Here is a 20,308-nt window from a genome sequence, read left to right as displayed (position 1 = left end):
TAGCATGTGGTCTATTTTGGACAATGACCCGTGTGCAGCTGAAAAGAATGTGTATTGTGATTTTTGTGGGGTGGGACACTCTGTAAACATCTATTAAGTCCATTTGTTCAATAGTTTGGTCCAATTCTAGAATTTCGTTAACTTTTTTGTCTAGATGATCTGTCTATTTGTGATAGTGGGGTATTGAGGTCCCCCAGTACAATTGCATTAGTGCTTACTTGGTTTTTCATGTCCATTAATATTTCTTTTGTATAGTTGGGTGCATTCATATTTGGTGCATATATATTTAGGACAGTCATCTCTTCCTCTTGATTGTTCCCTTTACAAGGATATAGTGACCATCTTTGTCCCCCTTAATTAGTTTTGGTTTGAAATTTACTTTGTCTGCAAATAAGATTACTATGCCTGCTTTTTTGGGGGGTTTCTGTCGAGTGAAGAACTGTTTTCCATCCTCTTACTTTCAGTCTATGAATTTCCTTTTGAGTTTGGTGTGTTTCTTGTATACAGGATATTGCTGGATTTTGCATCTTAATCCATTCTGCCAGTCTATTTCTTTTGATTGGTGAGTTGAGGACATTAACATTGATAGTTATTATTGATAGATATTGACTCATCCTTGTCATTATGTTTTACTCTTGTTGGCTCTTTTATTATTTTTTCCCCCTTTCCCTTTAGTTTCTTACCCTGCCTGGTGGCTTCCCTCTGTTGGGCCTCATGGACTTGTGACCTTCATTGTCTTTTTCTAAGATATTGTTATAATTGTTTGGAGTGCTGGTTTGGTGTTCATGAAATTTCCCAGGTGTTCTTTGTTATGGAAGTATCTAATTTCCCCATCGATTTTGAAAGATAATTTTGCAGGATACAACAGTCTAGGTTGGAAGTTATTTTCTTGTAGGGCTTGAAATACTTCACTCTGGGGTCTACTTGATTTGTGGGTTTGTGTTGAGAAGTCTGCTGTGATTCTGACGGTCTTTCCTTTGTAAATGATTTGTTTCTTTTCTCTAACTGCCTATAGGACTTTGTTCTTCTGTTGGGTTTCTGGGATCTTGACTATTGTATGTCTAGGTGTAGATTTTTTTTCATTGTGACTAGTTGGAGTTCTATATGCATCACTTATCTGTATGTCCAGGTCTCCACCTCTGTCTGGGAAGTTTTCTGCTATTACTTCTGTGAACAGTTTTTCTATGTCAATTGTACTCTCTCCTGCTTTTTTCCTGGACTATCAGTCTTATGTTACTCTTCCTTGAATCATGTAGCAGCTGCTGGATTGATTTCTTATGGTCCCTATTTTTAAGAAATCTCTGTTTTCATGGTCCTTAACTGCAACCTTGTCTTCTATATATGATAGTCTATCTTCAGATTCTCTTAATCTGCTCTGCATGATTTCAACAGAGTTTTTAATCTCCTGAATATCTGTTTGAATCTGTTTAATGGATTCCATTTCTTTCTCATGCTGGGTATTCATGGGTTGTAGCATGCTTCTGAGCTCATCTATTTTTTTAATCTGTTTCTGTTCTAGACCCTCTATTCATATCTTTCCCTCTGTTCACCATCTCGGTAGTTATCTGGGAGATTATTTCTGCTTTGAGTTTTTCTAGAGCCTCATTCATCTGTTCTGTTACTTCCTGTGCTATCAGTTCAGGGTGTCCAGGTGGTTGATTATCAGATTTTTCCACCTCATTTCCCCCAGAATTTGCCTTCTGTGGGGTGGAAGTCTGAGTTTGTGCCTTGCTTAAATGTCTTCTCATTTTTCTTTTGTACTGTCCGTGGTTTAGTTCCTGGGTTGATACTTTGAACTTGCTTATTGTAAGTATCTTTGTTGATGTATTTAGAACCCTTATGGAATGATTGCTTCTCACAGGTGTATTTCAGATATAGCTAGTCTTTAGGTTTTTAGTCTCTAATGGCTCTGAGCCTTTCTCATTTTCATTATACCAGGAAGGAAAACTGATTAGATCAATCACAACACCTTAGCACAAGTGATACAATCAGCAACACAATAGTATCAAGTACCTCTTAGAAAATGACAATTTGTGGTAGTTATTAATCTATGACCTTTAACTGTGTGAATTAAATCAAAGTCAAGGACCAACCCATCATATGTTTATAGTGAATAAACTCTTCAATAACAACTTTACCCTTTGGAATGGGGAGTTAGAAGGTGTTGGGGAGGGAGGGATAGATAGGTAGAAGAATAGAGGAAGGTTAGCAGTGACCCAGAGGACACAGATTAGAGAAGGAAAGAGAAGAAAAGGAAAATGAAAAAGAAATATGAATTAGGGCCAGAACAGGAACACAAAGGGAAATGAAGAACAATGTGGGACAGCAAGGGAGTGCGGGAGAGAGAGAGAGAAAGAGAAAAGAAAGAAAAAAGAGAAAAATAAAAATTTTAAAAGAGTAGAAAATAAGGAAAAAATTAAAAATAAGTGCAAAAAATAGTGGTAATTTTTAAAATAACAAATAAAAGGCATGCCATGGCTCCTAGCACAGAGGAGATTTCCAGGTCAGTGTGGCACAGCTCTCAGCCAGGAAGAGGCTTCCAGGTGGGCGTGCCAGGGCTTCCAGCATGGAGGAGGCTTCTGGGTAGGTGTTCCCTGGCTCCCAGTCTGGAGGAGGCTTCCAGATAAGGATGCCATGGCTCCCAGCAAGGAGGAGGCTTCTGGGTAGGTGTGCTGTGGCTCCCAGTGTGGACAAGGCTTTCCGGTAGGTGTGCCACAGCTCCCAGCATGAAGGAGGTGAGCTGTGAGTGTGCCAGAAAACCTCCCCTACATCTGTCAAACTGACAAGTCAGGTAAACAAGCCTCAGAACCAGACTTCCAGATCACATAGAGCAACCTCAAAGGGAAACACGATGGAACAGTCTGATACTCAAACACCTGGACTCCCTGAAGTAGCAATGAAAGAGGATCTGGAAAAAATGATATCAGAAATAATTTTTAACATAACAGCAAAGATTGTGCCCATAGTGCAAGACATGATTAATAAATGTAGAGAGGATACAGATAAAAAAAATAGAGGAGCTGAGGAACATGATGGAATGCCACCATGGGAAACAAACTGAATACATAAAACAGATGCAAACAGATTTCCAGGAGATTAAAAACTCCATTGAAAGTCTACGCAGCAGAATGGGCCAATGTGAAAACAGAATTTCTGATATAGAAGATAACATTGCAATTAGTAACCAGGAAAAGAAAAAAATTCTTTAAAATTGTAAGGGACCACGAGAAATCAATCCAGCAGCTGCTAGATGATGCAAAGAAAAATAACATAAGACTGATTGGAGGCAGTGAAGAAACAGGAGAGAGTGCAAAAGACACAAAAAACACTGTTCACAGAAGTGATGGCAGAAAACTTCCCAAGGAGGGGAAAAGAATTTGACATACATATAAGCAGGGCATAGAGGACTCCAACTAGTCTTTATCAAAAAAACTACACATAGGCATATAATTATTAAGATTTCAGAAACTCAACAGAAGAACAAAATTCTACAAGTAGAGAAGAGAAACAAATCACATACAAAGGAAAGCCCATTAGAATCACAGCAGACTTCTCAGTGCAAACCGTCAAAGCAAGAAGAGCTTGGAGTGATGTGTTTCAAGCAGTAAAGGAAAACAACCTCCAACCCAGATTGAAGTACCCTGCAAAACTGTCTTTCAAAATTGATGGTGAAATAAGATACTTTAATGACAAACAGCATGTTAAGAACTTCATGAATACCAAACCAGCACTCCAAAACATTTTAGACAAAATCCTAGGAAAAGAAAATGAGGATCACAACTCCAGGAAGCCCAGAAGAATGAATCCACCAGGCAAGACAAGAAATTAAAAGCAAAGGGGGAAGATCAAACAAAAAGAAAACCTCACGACAATGACAACTCAAAACGTATCAGTTATAACCATCAATGTTAATGGTCTCAATTCACCAATCAAAAGAAATAGACTGGCAGAATGGGTCAAGAAGCAAGATCCAACAATATGCTGCATACAAGAAACACAATTCAAAAAGAAACACATAGACTGAAAGTTAAAGGGTGGATAATAATACTCTGTGCAATGGGAACCCCAAAAAAATCAGGAGTAGCTATCCTCTTTGCAGACCAAGTGGATTTCAAACCCACACTGATTGAGACAAAGAAGGACATTATATCCTTGTAAAAGGAACAATCCAAAAGGAAGAGATGATAATCATAAATATCTATGCACCAAACACTACCACACCCAACTATATAAAACAAATACTAACTGACATGAAAAGCCATATAAACACTAATACGATAGTAGTCGGGGACCTCAATACCCCATTGTCAAAAATAGGTAGATCAACTAGACAAAAAACAAGCAACAAATTACTAGAACTCAATCAAACTCTTGAACATATGAATTTAACAGATGTTTACAGAGCGTTTCACCCCACAAAATCAGAATACACATTCTTCTCAGCTGTACATGGGTCATTCTCCAAAATAGACCACATATTCACTCATAAAACATATTTAGGTAAGTGTAAAGGAATTGAAGTTATCCCCTGTATATTATCAGACCATAGTGCAATGAAATTTGAGATCCATAGCAAAAGAAACAGGAAAAATTTCATAAACACGTGGAAATTGAACAACACACTTCTAAATAACCAATGGATCACAGAGGGTATTAAAGAAGAAATCAGACAGTTCCTTCAATTAAATGATAATGACAATACAACATATCAGAATCTATGGGACACAATGAAAGCAGTCTTAGGAAGGAAATTCATAGCAGTGAATACTCATATAAGGAAAACAGAGGAGCCCAATTAAACAATCTGATGCTGAACCTCAAGCTTCTAGAAAGAGAAGAGCAGGACAAAACCAAAGCTCATACAAGGGAGGAAATTATAAAGATCAGGGCAGAAATCAATGCGATGGAGACTAAGAGAACAACACAAAAAAATCAATGAAGCCAAGAGTTGGTTCTTTGAAAGAGTAAACAAAATTGACAAATCCTCAGCCAACCTTGTCAGAAAAAGGAAAGAAAAGTCCCAAATCCATGCAGTTAGAAATGAAAAGGGTGAAATTACAACAGACCCAGCAGAAATCTAGAGAATCATCAATACCTACTTCCAGAACCTATACACCAATAATATGGAAAACACAGAAAAATGGACAGATTTCTAGACATGTATGAATTACCAAAGTTGAATGAAGACTAAAAATTCTAAACAACCCACTATCAACCAATGAAATTGAAAACATAATTAAAAACTTACCAACCAAGAAAAGTCCTGGTCCTTATGGCTTCACTGCTGAATTCTACAAGACATTTAGAGAGGAACTACTCCCACTACTGTTTAAACTCTTCAGTGAAATTGAAAGGGAAGCAATACTCCCAAAATCAATCCTAGAAGTAAGTATCATCTTGATCTCCAAAGCAAAGAAAGACCCAATGGAAAAAGAGAGCTATAGGCCAATCTCACTAATGAACATAGATGCAAAAATCCTTAAAGGATACTGGCAAACAGAATGCAGAAGATCATACACTCTGAACAAGTGGGATTCATCCCAGGGATGTAGAGATGGTTCAACATATGCAAATCAATCAATGTAATACACTATATCAATAGAGGCAAGGACAAAAACCATATGATTATCTCCATAGATGCAGGAAAAGCATTTGACAAAATCCAATACGCATTTATGATAAAAAGTGTGCAAAAAGTCAGAATAGACAGTCTCTACCTCAATCTGATAAAAGCCATCTATGAAAAACCAACAGCTAATATCATATTAAATGGTCAAAAACTGAAATCCTTCACATTAAAATCAGGAACAAGACAAGGATGTCCACTATCACCACTCCTGTTCAATATAGTTTTGGAAACATTAGCAACCACAATTACACAAGAGAAAGAAATAAAATGAATAAAGATAGGAAATGAAGAAGTCAAATTGTCATTATTTGCAGATGACATGATACTCTGTATCAAAGACCCCAAGAACTCCACCAAAAGTCTTCTAGACTTCATAACCAAATTCAGTCAAGTAGCTGGTTACAAGGTCAACACACAAAAATCAATAGCTTTCCTCTACACCAATAACAGACTCACTGAGAGAGAAATAGAGCAAACAATTCCTTTCACAATAGCATCCAAAAAACTGAAATATCTAGGAATCAACCGAACAAAAGAAATCTAAAACCTCTTCTCTGAAAACTATAGCACTTTGAAAAAAGATATTGAAGGGGATATCAAAAAATGGAAAGACATTTCTTGCTTCTGTGTAGGAAGGATCAACATAGTGAAAATGGCCATACTTCCAAAATTGCTATATAGATTCAATGCAATCCCAATTGAAATCCCAGCAGCATACTTCATAGGCCTTGAGAACACAATCCAAAAATTCATTTGGAAGAAGAGGCCCAGAATAGCAAAAGCAATTCTAGGTAACAGAGACATGGCAGGGAGTATTACAACCCCCAAATTGAAACTATACTACAAAGCTACAGTGATAAAGACGGCATAGTACTGGCCAAGAAACAGACCGGAGGACCAGTGGAACAGATTAGACGATTCAGAAACAACTCCAGACATATTCAGCCACCTCATCTTTGGAAAAGGAGCCAAATACCCTCACTGGAGGAAAGATAGCCTCTTTAATAAATGGTGCTGGAGAAATTGGGTTTCAACTTGCCAAAGACTAAAACTAGACCTATATCTCTTACCAAGCACTAAACTAAAGTCAAAATGGATTGAAGATCTAAATATAAAAACAGAAATGCTGAACTGACTGGAACAGAAGTTAGGTAGAACTCTTGAAGATATTGGGGTAGGAAAAGTCTTTATGAACAAAACCTCAGTTGCCAGTGAAGTAGCACAAACAAACAACAAGTGGGATCTCTTCTTACTAAAAAGCTTCTGCACAGCAAGAGAAACCACCAACAGTGTGAAGAGACAACCCACAATGTGGAAAAAAATTTTCACCAGTGGTCCCTCAGACAAAGGTCTACTATCTAGAATCTATAAAGAACTTTAAAAAATCAGACCTCTCAAATTTAAAGACCTAATCCGAAAATGGGCATCTGAAAGGAACAGACATTTCTCACATAAAGAAGTAGAAATAGCAAACATATGAAAAATCGTTCAACATCACTGGGCATTTGAGTGATGCAAATGAAAACAACACTCAGATTCCACCTCACTTCAGAAAGAATGGCTTCTATCATGAAATCAATCAACAACAAATGATGGCGGGGCTCTGGGGAAGGAAGAACACTGCTCCACTGCTGGTGGGAGTGTAGACTGGTGCAACCATTGTGGAAATCAGTATGGAGATACCTCAAAGAACCAGGACTGGAAGTCTCATTTGACCCACTTATTCCCCTGCTGGGTATCTTCCCCCAAAGAATTAAAACAATCATACCACAGTGATATATGTGCACTCATGTTCATAGCAGCACAGTTTGTAATAGCTAAAACTTGGAAACAGCCCAAATGCCCATCAACTGGAGCCTAGATCAAGAAAATGTGTTTTTTAAATAAAATGGAATACTACTCAGCCATCAAAAATGAGAAATTAGAGACATTTTTTGCTAAATGGATGTACATTGAGGCGATAATCTTAAGTGAAATAAATAGTACACACATGTGTAAATCCTGTAGTTTCTCTAGTGTGAGAAACTGAAAGTGTAAATAAGGACTAAAAGGTATAATAGATAATGTAAAATAGGAAGAAAAGGGACAAAGAGGAAGGGGAAGTGGGAAGTTTAGGGGAAAGGAAAGAAGGGCATGGAATTAATATGAGAAAATGAAAACCTGGAAACAAAGTCTTTGTAAATAGAGAGGGATGGAGGGTTTGAAGGGAGGGTAGGAGAAGGGGGAAAAATAAGAACCAAGAGAGTATGTAAAAGTGCATATCTTCAATGATGAATGTCATTATAATGTACAGCTAAAATGTATCAATAAAAGGATATACAAAAAAAGAGAAAAGAACAAATAAAAGATAATAATGAAGGGACTCCTTCAGGGTATGTCTCTGCTGTCACAAGAGACAACGTGGACAGAAGTGTGCAGTTATAAGTCAATGAGTCTCGGTAAGCCAGACACAGACCCATGAGATTCAGGCAGATTTCTGGCTGCAAGTCCCAAGTTGAGATCCCTGTCCTCCTGCTGGATTGAACTCTGCAAGGTTCAATGTAGGTTCAAGTGCCTTTCCCCTGAAGATAGTCCAGGTTCCAATGGGAGGTGATGATCCCTCTAACTTATCAAGCACGGTGGTCTGGTGTGCCTTTACTGCAGAGATTCTCTTCACTTTTCCAGTGCGCTTTGGCTATCATCAGGAAGCCTGAGAGAGGCCCTCCCTCTCTTGTTCACATCTGCAGCTCAGGACAATGACCTTTATGTCCCCCTGTGCCTCTGTAGTGTGGAACCAGGTAGCTGTATAGCCAAGAGTCTGGCGGGGGTGGGGAGGGGGCTCTGTTGTTATAGACTCCCACGTGGCTCTATGGGCAGCTGGTCGGCATGCCAGGGGGGTCCTTACCAGCTCTTGGTCGCAAGTACTGGGTATACTGAATATTATCTGGCATAGTTCTGGGCTAGGTATGGTTTTAGGATTTGCAGTTAGGTACACCTTCACAATTATCTAGATAAGAGTAGAGTAAGCACTCCCTGTATGACCATACATGAAATGTAATGGACAGAGTCATCTGGATGCTCCCAGTATTCCAACATGTGCCAGATTCTGAGAGGGATGATGAAAACTTACCTGTAAAATAATGGATTTTTATTTTGCTAGCACAACAGATTATTTAGTCCTATAGCTCACCAAATGACACTAATAAGAAAACAGGTAAATATGTTGTTTCCTTATGATCCATTTAACATTGAAAAGAATTATAATATTTTGTAGGTGGGAGGGAACACACCTCAATTTTGTGCAAGTATGTCCTTTTCAGATGAAGAACTAAAGACCTGAGGCACTTAAGGGATATGTCAAAGGTCACACTAAATGACACTGATTCTGTGATATCTACATGCTAAATCTAAGTATCTTATCAATTAATCCTACCCTCAAATCTGAGAAGTAGTGATATTATTACAATTTATACATAAGAAAATAATCTGGGTAAAGTAACTTTTCTTAAGAAAGCAGCACAGAAAGTAGCAAGCTTGAGAGTTGAAATTAAAATTGTCTGAATCTTGAGCCCATCCCATCTTAATCTTTACAAATATCTCAACTCTCTCTTTCTTCTCCTCCATCTCTCTGACACATATATGAACACACACTCATACATACAGTGTTGACCTGTTAATGGGCATAATTATGTCTACTGGACCATGTGTCTGTGAGGAGTCTAAAACAAAAATTATGAATTTCTTAACAGAAATCTAATACAAAGAAAGACATAAATTGGAGATGGGACAGATGTATCATTCCCACACAGGTATATCAGGGCTTCAAAACCAGAGGGCAATGCCTGGATTAGCAGGAGACATCTTTATTCTTGGTATCACCCCCTACTTTGATATGCTTTTTCTAGTCCTGACTTCCACTTCATGAACAAAATTTTCAATAAAGAATTATTAAATTACCTGCATTTTAACACACTGTAGTCTTAGAGTAGTTTTACATTCATAGTTTAATTGAATAGAGGATAAAACATGCTCATATTATCTGCAACCTCATGCATACACAGCTACCCCGCTATCAAGGCCTGGCACACAGAGCTATCTTTGATGCAATTGCTGAATCTCCAGTGACATAACAATATCACACAGAGTCCATAGTTTATATTGGAGTTCCCTCTTGGTGGTATTTATTCTTGCGTGTCGACGAATGTATAATCCCAAATATCCACTATTATACTTATTACCTGTATCTAAAGTTAATTTTTCATTTAGTAATTACAAAAAAACCTAGAGTTTGCCCTTGAAGATAGCTGGTGACATGCCTTCAGAAATCAGGGGCCATAAAGATTTAATGAGGTGTTTGAGTACAGATTGATAAAGTAGGTTAAAACCAATCACTATTAGCCAATAGCTGGAGCTCTGACAACCTTTGCTAGATTTCCAAAAAGTATCTTTAAAAAATTTCCTTCACAAAAAGATTATTTCTCAGCATTAAGTATGTTTAAACATATAAATAATAAATGTCCATGGGAGTCCAGAGTGAGTCTAAATTGTTTCTGTGCTAAATATAAATTTGTTCTCTAGCAAATATTTGCTCATTGTAGACTTATGAACATTTAATATATTGGGAGAAAATAGCAAATTTTATATTTACAACAACTAAAAGGAAAATTTTTTCATTGTGACTTCTCAAAAATAAAACTTTAACAAAAAAAGTTCATTTGTACAAAAATAACCTTTATTAACCTAAAATCTCTTGTTCTTGTACTTGGAAAGCTCAATTGGGAAGTTTACTCTAAATATACTGTAAGTTCTAAGAATAAATGGAGGTGACCAGAGGAGTGGGTGGAAGTGGAAGAGGAGGGAATCAGAAGAGAATATTCAACAGAAATAATGCTATCACTAGCTAAGAAGAATGAGTTCTGTTTTAAATGAGTTTATGTTTTAAAATGACTAAAGTTAACAATAAAGTATATTTCAAAACATCCAGAAAAGAGAATTTTGAATTATGAGGAACTGATAAATGATTAAAGTAATGGGTATACTGTTATGCAGATTTAATTATTGCACAGTAAATATGTAGACTGAAACACCAAACTTTACCCCAAAAATGTATATAATTATGTTTCAATTAAAAACAAAATTTACAAGAAGAAATATATAATCTTACTTTGAAAGGTAGGAAAAGGACAACTCTCTATACTTAAAATAGTTTTGAATTTTTATTAGAACATTGATAAAAAGTTTTAACTTCCCAAAATTCTTTTTCTTTTCTAATATATTTTTACCAGTTTAATAAATGAGTCCCTGGACTATCTGGGGCAGTCAAGAACTTTAAATGAAACTACATCAGGCTTTACTGTGTATGACTAACATGCTGGCTCAGGATTTCTGAGCAAAATAAAGCAATATAAAGAATGAAAGGGCTAGCAGAAATACCAGTGGTGGCCCTATCAGTTCAATTATTAACTGATGACCATTTCTAACTCACTGATTAATCCTAAAGATGACTTTACCAAAGACAATCTCAAATCTTTCAGTTGATCTCCATCATCACTTCTGCTCCCATCCAAACCTCTCATTTCCCACTTGTCCAGCAGTGGCTTCTTATACAAGCTCCTCACAGGACCTCAGGTCCATCTCTCCTTTCCCACATCCCTCTCTACTGCAGTTGGCTGCAAGAGTGAGCATTCTAAGGTACATTCTGGCTCAAGATTTTACTGTCCCCTATTACCCTTTAGGATTAAAAAAACCCAAAAACCTCCCTTCCCTGTAGGCCCCTGATTTAGCCACTACTTTTTAAAACCATGATTATTATACTATAACCAATTCCTAAGTTACTGAACTCCACCCAGATTAGTCTTCTGATCCTTTAACTCATCGAGATCTTCTACTTCCATGACAGATGTTCAACTTTCTTCTTCTTTTCTTTTATTATTTGGGTAAATTTTTTAGCATCTTCCAGGCCTCACACTGAGTGCCTCTCTCCCAGAGCATCCTCCTCTGACTTCCTAAGAAGCAGGTTTGGTAACCCCCTGAAAGATCTCACAGAACCCTGAAATTTTCTTTTATAACACTCACCACAATTTTAATCAAACAGTTGTTGTTGTACTTGTAAAAATGTATCTTCTTTTACTAAACTCCCTGAAATCCCGTGTGACTTGTTCATAGCTGATTTCTCAAAAACATTAGCTGAAAATTATAACCTGAAGACACTGAAAAAAACCCCTGCTGCACAGGGGACATCCTCAATCAATTGACTCAGAAAATTTAGGGGCTGATCTGAGTATCAATATTTTTAAAGGCTCCCTAATATTTTAAGTTAAAGCTCTAAGAATAGTTCAAATGGAATTCCATGTCAGGAACATCTGATTTGACTCAATACTTGTCATAAACAAGATGCTGAAGAAACATTTTAACATTAAAAGACAATCCAACTAGAAATATGAAGACAACATCAATACATGAGGCTCACAGAGAAGCAAAATAAGTAATCAAATTTAAATGCACCAGAAAATTTCAAGGAACCTTTTATGCACTAGGTTATCTTTGGTTTAAAAAAAGAAAAATTAGTTATCATCCCTGTTCTGTAAAAAAACATCTAAATGAAACTGTACCATAAAAGTAATTAGAGTATGTTTAGCCACCAAAAAGAAGATTTAAAAAACTTGTAGCAAAGAAAGAGTCAGCTCCCCAAAGAAAAGGAGGAAATAATTGTTTGGACTGAGGAGCAGCAAAGATTACAGAGAAAAGACAGAGGTATGAGAAGCAGGGCCACCTGTGTCTGCTTGGCTTCTCTAACAGGACTAAGTGGAGCCACCTCTGTCAATATGAGTTAATATTCTTTTGAGAAAGATCTTACCCAGAAAGATACACTTGTAGACCAACAGATAGCTTTCTTGTTTGCTTCAGTAAATTTTTCAAAATTTGTTTGGTCTTACAAATTAATATATCTGAAGTTCGCACATCTTGGCAAATAGTTCTATCAGGAATGATTGCTCATGGGGGCAAACAGCTCATTTGTCAAACTTCAAGAGTTTCACCTGCCATGATGGCCAATGTTAAGCTATTATACAACACACTTCACCCTCTCTTAATTAGCTCCCAGCCAGGAAACATGTGTCTCAAGATACTTATGCCCAGGCTTCAAAACTGTCTAATTCTCTGTTAATCTTCCCATTTTAAACCCCTATTAAGAATAAGAAACCATTTACACTTTCAGTTTCTCACACCAGAGAAACTATTCAGTATTTATACATGTGTGTCCTATTTATTTCACTTAAGAGTATCGCCTCAATGTGCATCCAGTTAGCTATAAATGCCTCTAATTTCTCATTTTTGATGGCTGAGTAGTTCTCCATTTTTTTATTAAATTCTTTTATTGGTACATTTTAGGTACATAACACAATTACAATCCTCATTGGGAATTGTACCTCTACATAATGCATCTTGGTTCTTATTTTTTCCCCATTCCTAGCCCACCCTTCACACCCTCCACCCTTCCCTATTTACAAAGACTTTATTTCCATTTTTTCCATTTCTCATCATTTTTCCTTTCCCTTCTTTCCTTTCCCCTGCCTCTCCCACTACCCCTACCCCTTTGGACCTTTTCTTCTTATTTTGCATTATCGATTATTCATTCTAATCATTGGTACATTTTAGGTATGCAATATGATGACATTCATCATTGGAAATTTGCACCTTTACATAACCTCTCTTGGTTCTTATTTTTCACCCTTGCCCAGCCCTCCCTTCAACCCCTCCAGTCCTCCCTATTTACAAAGATTTTGTTCCTATTTTTCCATTTTCTCATATTAATCCCATTCCCTTCTATCCTTTCCCCTAGCCCTCCCACTTCCTTCCCCTTTGCCCTTTTCTTCCTATTTCACATTACCTATTATAGATTTTAGGTAAAATGTATAATTTTATGTAAAACGTATAATTTTAGGTAAAATGTATAATTTTACGTAAAACGTATAATTTTAGGTAAAATGTATAATTTTACGTAAAACGTATAATTTTAGGTAAAATGTATAATACGTAAGGTGAAATAGGAAGAAAAGGGGCAAAGGGGAAGGAAGTGGGAGGGCTAGGGGAAAGGATAGAAGGGAATGGGATTAATATGAGAAAATGGAAAAATAGGAACAAAATCTTTGTAAATAGGGAGGACTGGAGGGGTTGAAGGGAGGGCTGGGCAAGGGTGAAAAATAAGAACCAAGAGAGGCTATGTAAAGGTGCAAATTTCCAAGGATGAATGTCATTATATTGCATACCTAAAATGTACCAATGATTAGAATGAATAATCGATAATGCAAAATAGAAAGAAAAGGTCCAAAGGGGTAGGGGTAGTGGGAGGGGCAGGGGAAAGGAAAGAAGGGAAAGGAAAAATTATGAGAAAAGAAAAAAATGGAAACAAAGTCTATGTAAATAGGGAAGGGCGCACAGGTAATGGGGAAAAAATAAGAACCAAGATACATCATGTATAGGTACAAGCACCTGATGGTAAATGTAAAAGTATTGTATACTTAAAATGTACCAATAAAAGAATTTAAGCAAAAAAAGAATAAGAAACTTTTATTCAAAGTTTTTTGTCATTAATCAGATTTTTTTCTAAATCACACCAATGTGATTTTTTATTTTTAAATTTTTATTATGTTTGCAGCTCATGAATATTACATTTATCATGATATTTATACACAATGAAGTACTACTCTGCCATAAAGATAAACTTCAGGCATTCCTAAGTAAATGGACACTCCTTGAGAGCACCATACTAAGCGAAGTTAGATATGCAAGCTTCAATATCACATGGTTTCATGGTTTCTCTTATATGAGAATCTCTCTCTCTCTCTCTCTCTCTCTAAAAGATAAACAGGAAGTAGGGAAATCTTTGTCAAATGGATGGAGGAACAAGAGATTGAGGGAGGGGGAGGAAAGGGAGGGAACTAGAATGGAAAAATAATTGAAGATAAGAGGAAAATAGAGCTTTTACAAATGGGAAAGGGACCAAGAGTTGGAAGGAGCAAGGAGGGAGAGGAGAGGGAGGGAGCAAAAACAAATAATTAAGATGAGTTGTGTACATTTACTAACTCAGTAACCAATTTAAAAACCTGTAACCTGGATGGAAACTCATCTTGCTAATATGGACACTATGTTTTCTCTCATCTGCAGTAGAGACAAATAATAAGAAAATAATAATTATCAGGGTTTATATTTCACTTTTAAGCCAAGACTGTTATTTCATGTGCATAGGAATTCAACAAATGGCATGTCATGGCACAGGGAATGTAACTGCAAGAATCCAAGAGAATAAATTTTGTCCACACCTGGAAAATCCCTCTGCCCCACATAAAGTAGGATAGCACACTAGAGAGACTGTCTTTCTATAAAGTCTAACCTCTCTCCCTGTGAATATGATATAGCTTAGTATTGAGAACTGTTTTCTGAGGCCCTGCTCATCTTTCACTAAGAAGCAGGGTAGAGATGCTTTGCTCTAGCCATAGGCACCAGTTACTTTTCATTTGCAAGATACCTATGTTAATATCACAATCGCTTAGGACTCAAAGGGAAGGCACAGTAAATGATTAGCATCCTTTATCCTCAGACAACATGCTATGCAACAAATCAGTACCTGTCTCTTAAGCTATAAGTAGAACAACAAAACAAGTTTTCATTTAGGCAAAATAGAGTAAAAACAAGACAAAAATGTTAGGTTGTGGCTTAAATTGTATGACTCTCATCACACATCTTAACAAGGACATTCAAAACAAATTCAAACAAATTACTCCTCTGAGTGATCCCTCAGAAATTACCTAAGAGCCATGCCACATCACCTTTACCAATATCCTAGCCTCCCGATACAAGCTTTGCATTTCATGCATTGAGGAGAAAGTTCTTGAATTGTGATTACTGTTTTTAGTCTAATTTATTTGTATGTGTCAGTTTAAGAATAAATCATTTTTCTCCTTCTCTTCCTCCTTTTCTGCTCCTTCCCTCCAACAAAACTACAAAAAGTTTTAACCAATGATTAGCCCAACTGTGTTTTCTTTCACCATTTTGAAACATGTCTTTGAAATCACACACACACACACACACACACACACACACACATTTACCAAATTGATTTAGTTTAGGCTATTATTAAGAGGAAAATAGTGTTTAAAAGTTTCTCATACATAGAAATAACAAAATTATGAAACTATTCATTAAATTAAAACTTCCCTTTCAAAGCATTTGTGTTCCTTCAGCAAGTTTATTGAATTATTTTATTTCAGTAGAGAATGTAGTAAGGGCTAAGCACTTGATATTGCTGAATTAATTCATCATAGTAAATGTACATCTACCCCGGAATAACAAAGGTGATCATACTGCTACTCCACACTAATTTTACACCTATCGTTAATTATTATTTTACCACTCTATATTTATTATCTTGCTTCTCTTTAATAGTCTTAAGATTACACTATCCAAAATCAATAAAAATGAAGTTCCTTCCAGAAAAAAACAAAAAAACAGAATTCTTTGACTTTTATCTCCTAATTTTGTTTGTTTTAGCTAAATAATTTGCTTTTCTTTATTTCTTGGCTATTTATTATGAAGGCAGTAGTCACAAGCACAATGTTTCAACCAAAGAGTTATGATTCATGAGGGTAAGGTAAAAATGTTGGAGAAGTTAAAACAAAAAATGTTCATTTATGAACTAAATATCAGAAACATTTTGCTTTTGGTACACGTGGCTGATCTAAGAATCAGGGGTACAGAACTAAATGTGAGTTCAGTAGAAAAGTATTTTCATAATTAAAGCAATATAACACAGGAAATGTGACTTTTTGAAGTTTTTGTCTCAAAATACTGGGAGCAGATAGGTAGCCACTTAGTGAGCATGTCCAACTGGAAAAGCACAGAACCATATTAATTTTTTTTTTACTAAAACATGAGATTTTATTATTGTTACTCTTTATTACTTATGTTTATTTTATTATTATTTTCAGTGGTACAATTTGAGCAAGTGGCATCTGGTACCTGTTTTCAGAAGTACAAGTTTGAGTATTTCTGTCTACTGCATGCTAGTACTGAAGTCACCAAAAATCACACAACACAATCAAGCACTGCATGGAATAAGGCTGTACTCACAGAGAAGATGCAACAAGATCAGCTGCAATGGGAGATTTCTGTCCAGTTGCAGTGGATTCATTCCTGCAACTGATATGAGCTGACTGGCCTGCCCTCTCACGCTCCTACAAGTGAAGGACCTAATTCCCTCTCTACAGGAAACAGCTGTACTAATGGAATTGGTCACATGCCGTATTTGCATTTTGTAAGCAGAACGAAGGAGTGCAGATTGACACTGAAATAGGGAAACCTGTTCTCACAGGTGATGTGTCCAGCAGGCCTACAAGGCCCCCACATCTCTCAGTAGGAAGTATTCCAGAACCAAGGCCTGTGCTTATGGGGCCAAGAGAGAGCATGAAGCTGCTTTCCCTAGGAGCTGCATTAAATAACATTAAATAAATAGCACAGTTCTCTTTCCAAGTTCATTTCAGAGAAAGACTGGATTTATTTAACACTCAGAATATTTAATGGGTAAAAGTAATTACAGCAGACCCCTGACTTATGAACTTAATCAGTTCCCTAGGGCTGGTTGTAGCTCAAATTTAGTTGTAAGTCAATGCAGCTGAGATGTGGATGTTTACCTGGGTACACGCTATAGATAACAAGAGGCAGATGAATCTTCTGTTAACCTAATTAGCCAAAGTTGTTCATATGTCAGGCCAGTCATAACTTGAGGGTCCACTGTACTAGAATTCATTAGATTGTTTTGCTATTCTGAATTCATTTTTCAGTCCTCCCTTTTGTTGATAGTAGATGATTCTGAGTCTTTCATTTACAATACTGATATCAAGTTTAGTCTTTAAATAAATTTATTTATATAAAATATAAAATAATATTTAAATATTAAGTGAGAGTGTAAGTGGGAGAGGTTATGTCCAAAAAATGTAAAACAGTGTTCAAACAGTAAAGTCTGGGAAATGCTGAACTAGATTACAAATGAAGTACTTTAATTTTGAAGTTATATAAATCAAAGTTCAGGGGCTGGGGATTTAGCTCAGTGGTTTTGCCGCCTGCTGCGCAAGTGCAAGGACTCAAGTTCGATCCCTGGTACCAAAAAAAAAAAAAAATCAAAGTTCAGTGCATAATGTTGTTCTCTACAGAGGTTTGTGAAAGATATCTCTATTGGTCTCAGCATTTAAAAATTTACAACTTACCAGGTATGGTAGCACTCACTCGTGATCCCAGCACTTCGGAGGCTGAGGCAAGAGGATTGTCCCAAATTCAAGGCCAGCCTGGGCTATATTGTGAGTTCAACACCAGTCTGAACTCCATAGTGAGACCTTATCTAAAAAAACAAACAAACAAAAAACTTATTACATATGCAATTAGCAATTCAATTACAATTCAACTAGCAGTAAAACTGTTGTGAAAAGTTGCTCAAATTAACTTCAGATAAATAATAGAAATGCGCAAGTTTGTATTTTGAATGGGAGGGGAGCTATTTTTTTATACCACGTCTCATTTGTAACCATTTATTTAAAGTTACCATATGTGCTTATTCCAGAAATAGACTTAAAATTTAGTACAATATACTCTTCATACCTAAAAATAATATTAATTACATTTAATCAGTCAGTAAAATGGTACCTTGAGGAAGACAAAATAAACTAGGTAAATAAAAAGCATACTGTGTAGCTGCTGTACCAATCAGGCTCTCCTGAGAAACACAATAAGGGAAGCATGAGTTTGTACATACTAGGAGATCTACTTTAAGGAATTGGCTAATGCAATTGTCAAAGCCACCTTGTCAAACACAGACTGAAGTTACTACTAAAAATTTAAGTGAAGTCTGTACCACAGATCATCAGACTAGAAAATTAAGAGAAAATTTCTACTTTCCAATCTTGATGCAGAATTATTTCTTCTTTGGGAAACATCAGTTTTTGTTCTTAAGACTTTTGAATTGATTAGATGAGGCCCAGCCTCATTATCAAGGGTAATTGTAGGGATTATTTAGAACAAATATATAGACGTTCCTTTCAACTTGACAAAAGTTATTTTGACATTAATGCAATCAGTATTACTCTGGCTTGTGGAAAAAAGTGTTCTGAAATTTTTCAGGATTTCTCCCTTAAGCAAAGCCTTCTCATTAATATAATATGAGCAGAATTTGTACTTTGGTAAAAAGCTCATTTTATTCCAACACTGGAACATATTTGCTCATTACAACCACAACCTCTACACAACTGAGAAATTTTAAAAGGTCGTACTACTTGAGATGGATTATATTATACATTTTCTAATTTATCTTTATTTCTAATTTATAATCCAAGTTTTGAGAGGTTTTTGTATTATATTTGAAAATATATACAATGCATTTATAAATTTCATAATCATTTTGAAATAATTTTTCAAAATTAAAATATTTTATGCATGCAATGTGTACCTATTTCATTTTAGAAAATACTAGGTTTTTTGGTAAAAATACTAAAATTTAAATTATACTCATGTAAAATCCAGACACCAAGTAAAAATATCAAAAATACCCTCTTTTAAAAGTTTGTTGTCATTTGTTTACATGATTTCAGATATTTCTGATGAAAATATGCAAATAAATCTTACACATTGCATTTATTTATGGCTAGATGGGTAAATGAATGAACAGGTAGTGAAGAAACAGAAAAAGAAAACCCCAAGAAGATAGTCAAATAGACAAAGATGTGATTATAAACAGGAAGAGATACAGTATACTTAATTTTACTAACATTACATTATTCATTGTTGGACTATATCTGGTAAATGAGACCTGTAACTGATTTAGGCAAGAAAGGCAAGTCCTGAGAATCACACAGCTGCTTACATATGTCTCAGATGCATAACTTGTCTCCCTGGCAAACAAAAAATATTAAAAGAATTTATCAGTGGAGAAAGGGGGAGAATACTGTAAGTGTTCTGCAATTTTGTTGAATTGAAGTTTTCACACTTCAGATGACCTCTAGAACTGACTTACCCAGGATCACTGCTGTAAGTACATTCAATAGTATACAATTGTCAGAAAAGCCTTGGAATTCAGGATTGTTACTGTATTTCTGAGCATATATGTTTGATCTTTGAACAATCAACTCATCAGGTGAGAATTTCCTCAGCTTCAAGATGAGGATTACTAGAAGGCTAAATTACATAACACACCCAATGTCTGGAAGATTAAAAAAAATACCTATCACTTAAAAGAGTTCTAGGGATGACCTGAGCCAATATATCTTTATTACTTAATCTGAGAAATACCTTCAGATAAAGTTCAATTATATACTTAAAATTGTAGGCTCCATTCTCAATGCAGTTTGAATTATGAATCAAGTAAGCATCATGAATAATTCCTACTAAAATAGATTCATTTCTCTTCCACATTGGAAATCAAGAAGTATTTGTAAAAACAGGCAAAACCTTGGGATCCTATAATTAGAAAGTAACTATGTTTTAAATTGCTTTATACAAGTTCATTATTTAACATCATATGGAACATTTGTAAGAAAATTCCTTTGGCTGTACTGGCATTTTGCAAATATATTAGCAAATGTCAGCAATTTGTATGTTAGAACTATCCTCTTTTAGTTAGAATTTCAAATAGTTTGGTTACAACATTACACTCTGTGT

General features: G+C 35.9%; 1 long non-coding RNA gene across 2 annotated transcripts in view; it reads right to left on the bottom strand.

The window, feature by feature from the left end:
* Window positions 1-16,825, bottom strand: part of LOC110351058 (uncharacterized) — an 87,254-nt gene extending 70,429 nt beyond the window's left edge. For both annotated transcript variants that reach the window (XR_002398064.2, XR_015439255.1), the window contains exon 1: window positions 16,736-16,825. This is a non-coding gene — a long non-coding RNA (uncharacterized LOC110351058). The remainder of the gene's footprint in view (window positions 1-16,735) is intronic.
* Between the last annotated feature and the right edge of the window lie 3,483 nt (window positions 16,826-20,308).

The sequence above is a fragment of the Heterocephalus glaber genome, unplaced genomic scaffold (genome assembly GCF_053883595.1).
Source record: "Heterocephalus glaber isolate CG9 unplaced genomic scaffold, H.glaber_assembly_v1.0 deba00001472, whole genome shotgun sequence".
Taxonomy (NCBI): domain Eukaryota; kingdom Metazoa; phylum Chordata; class Mammalia; order Rodentia; family Bathyergidae; genus Heterocephalus; species Heterocephalus glaber.
Note: the sequence above shows the minus strand (reverse complement) of the source record. Positions and strands in the feature narration are given on the sequence as shown.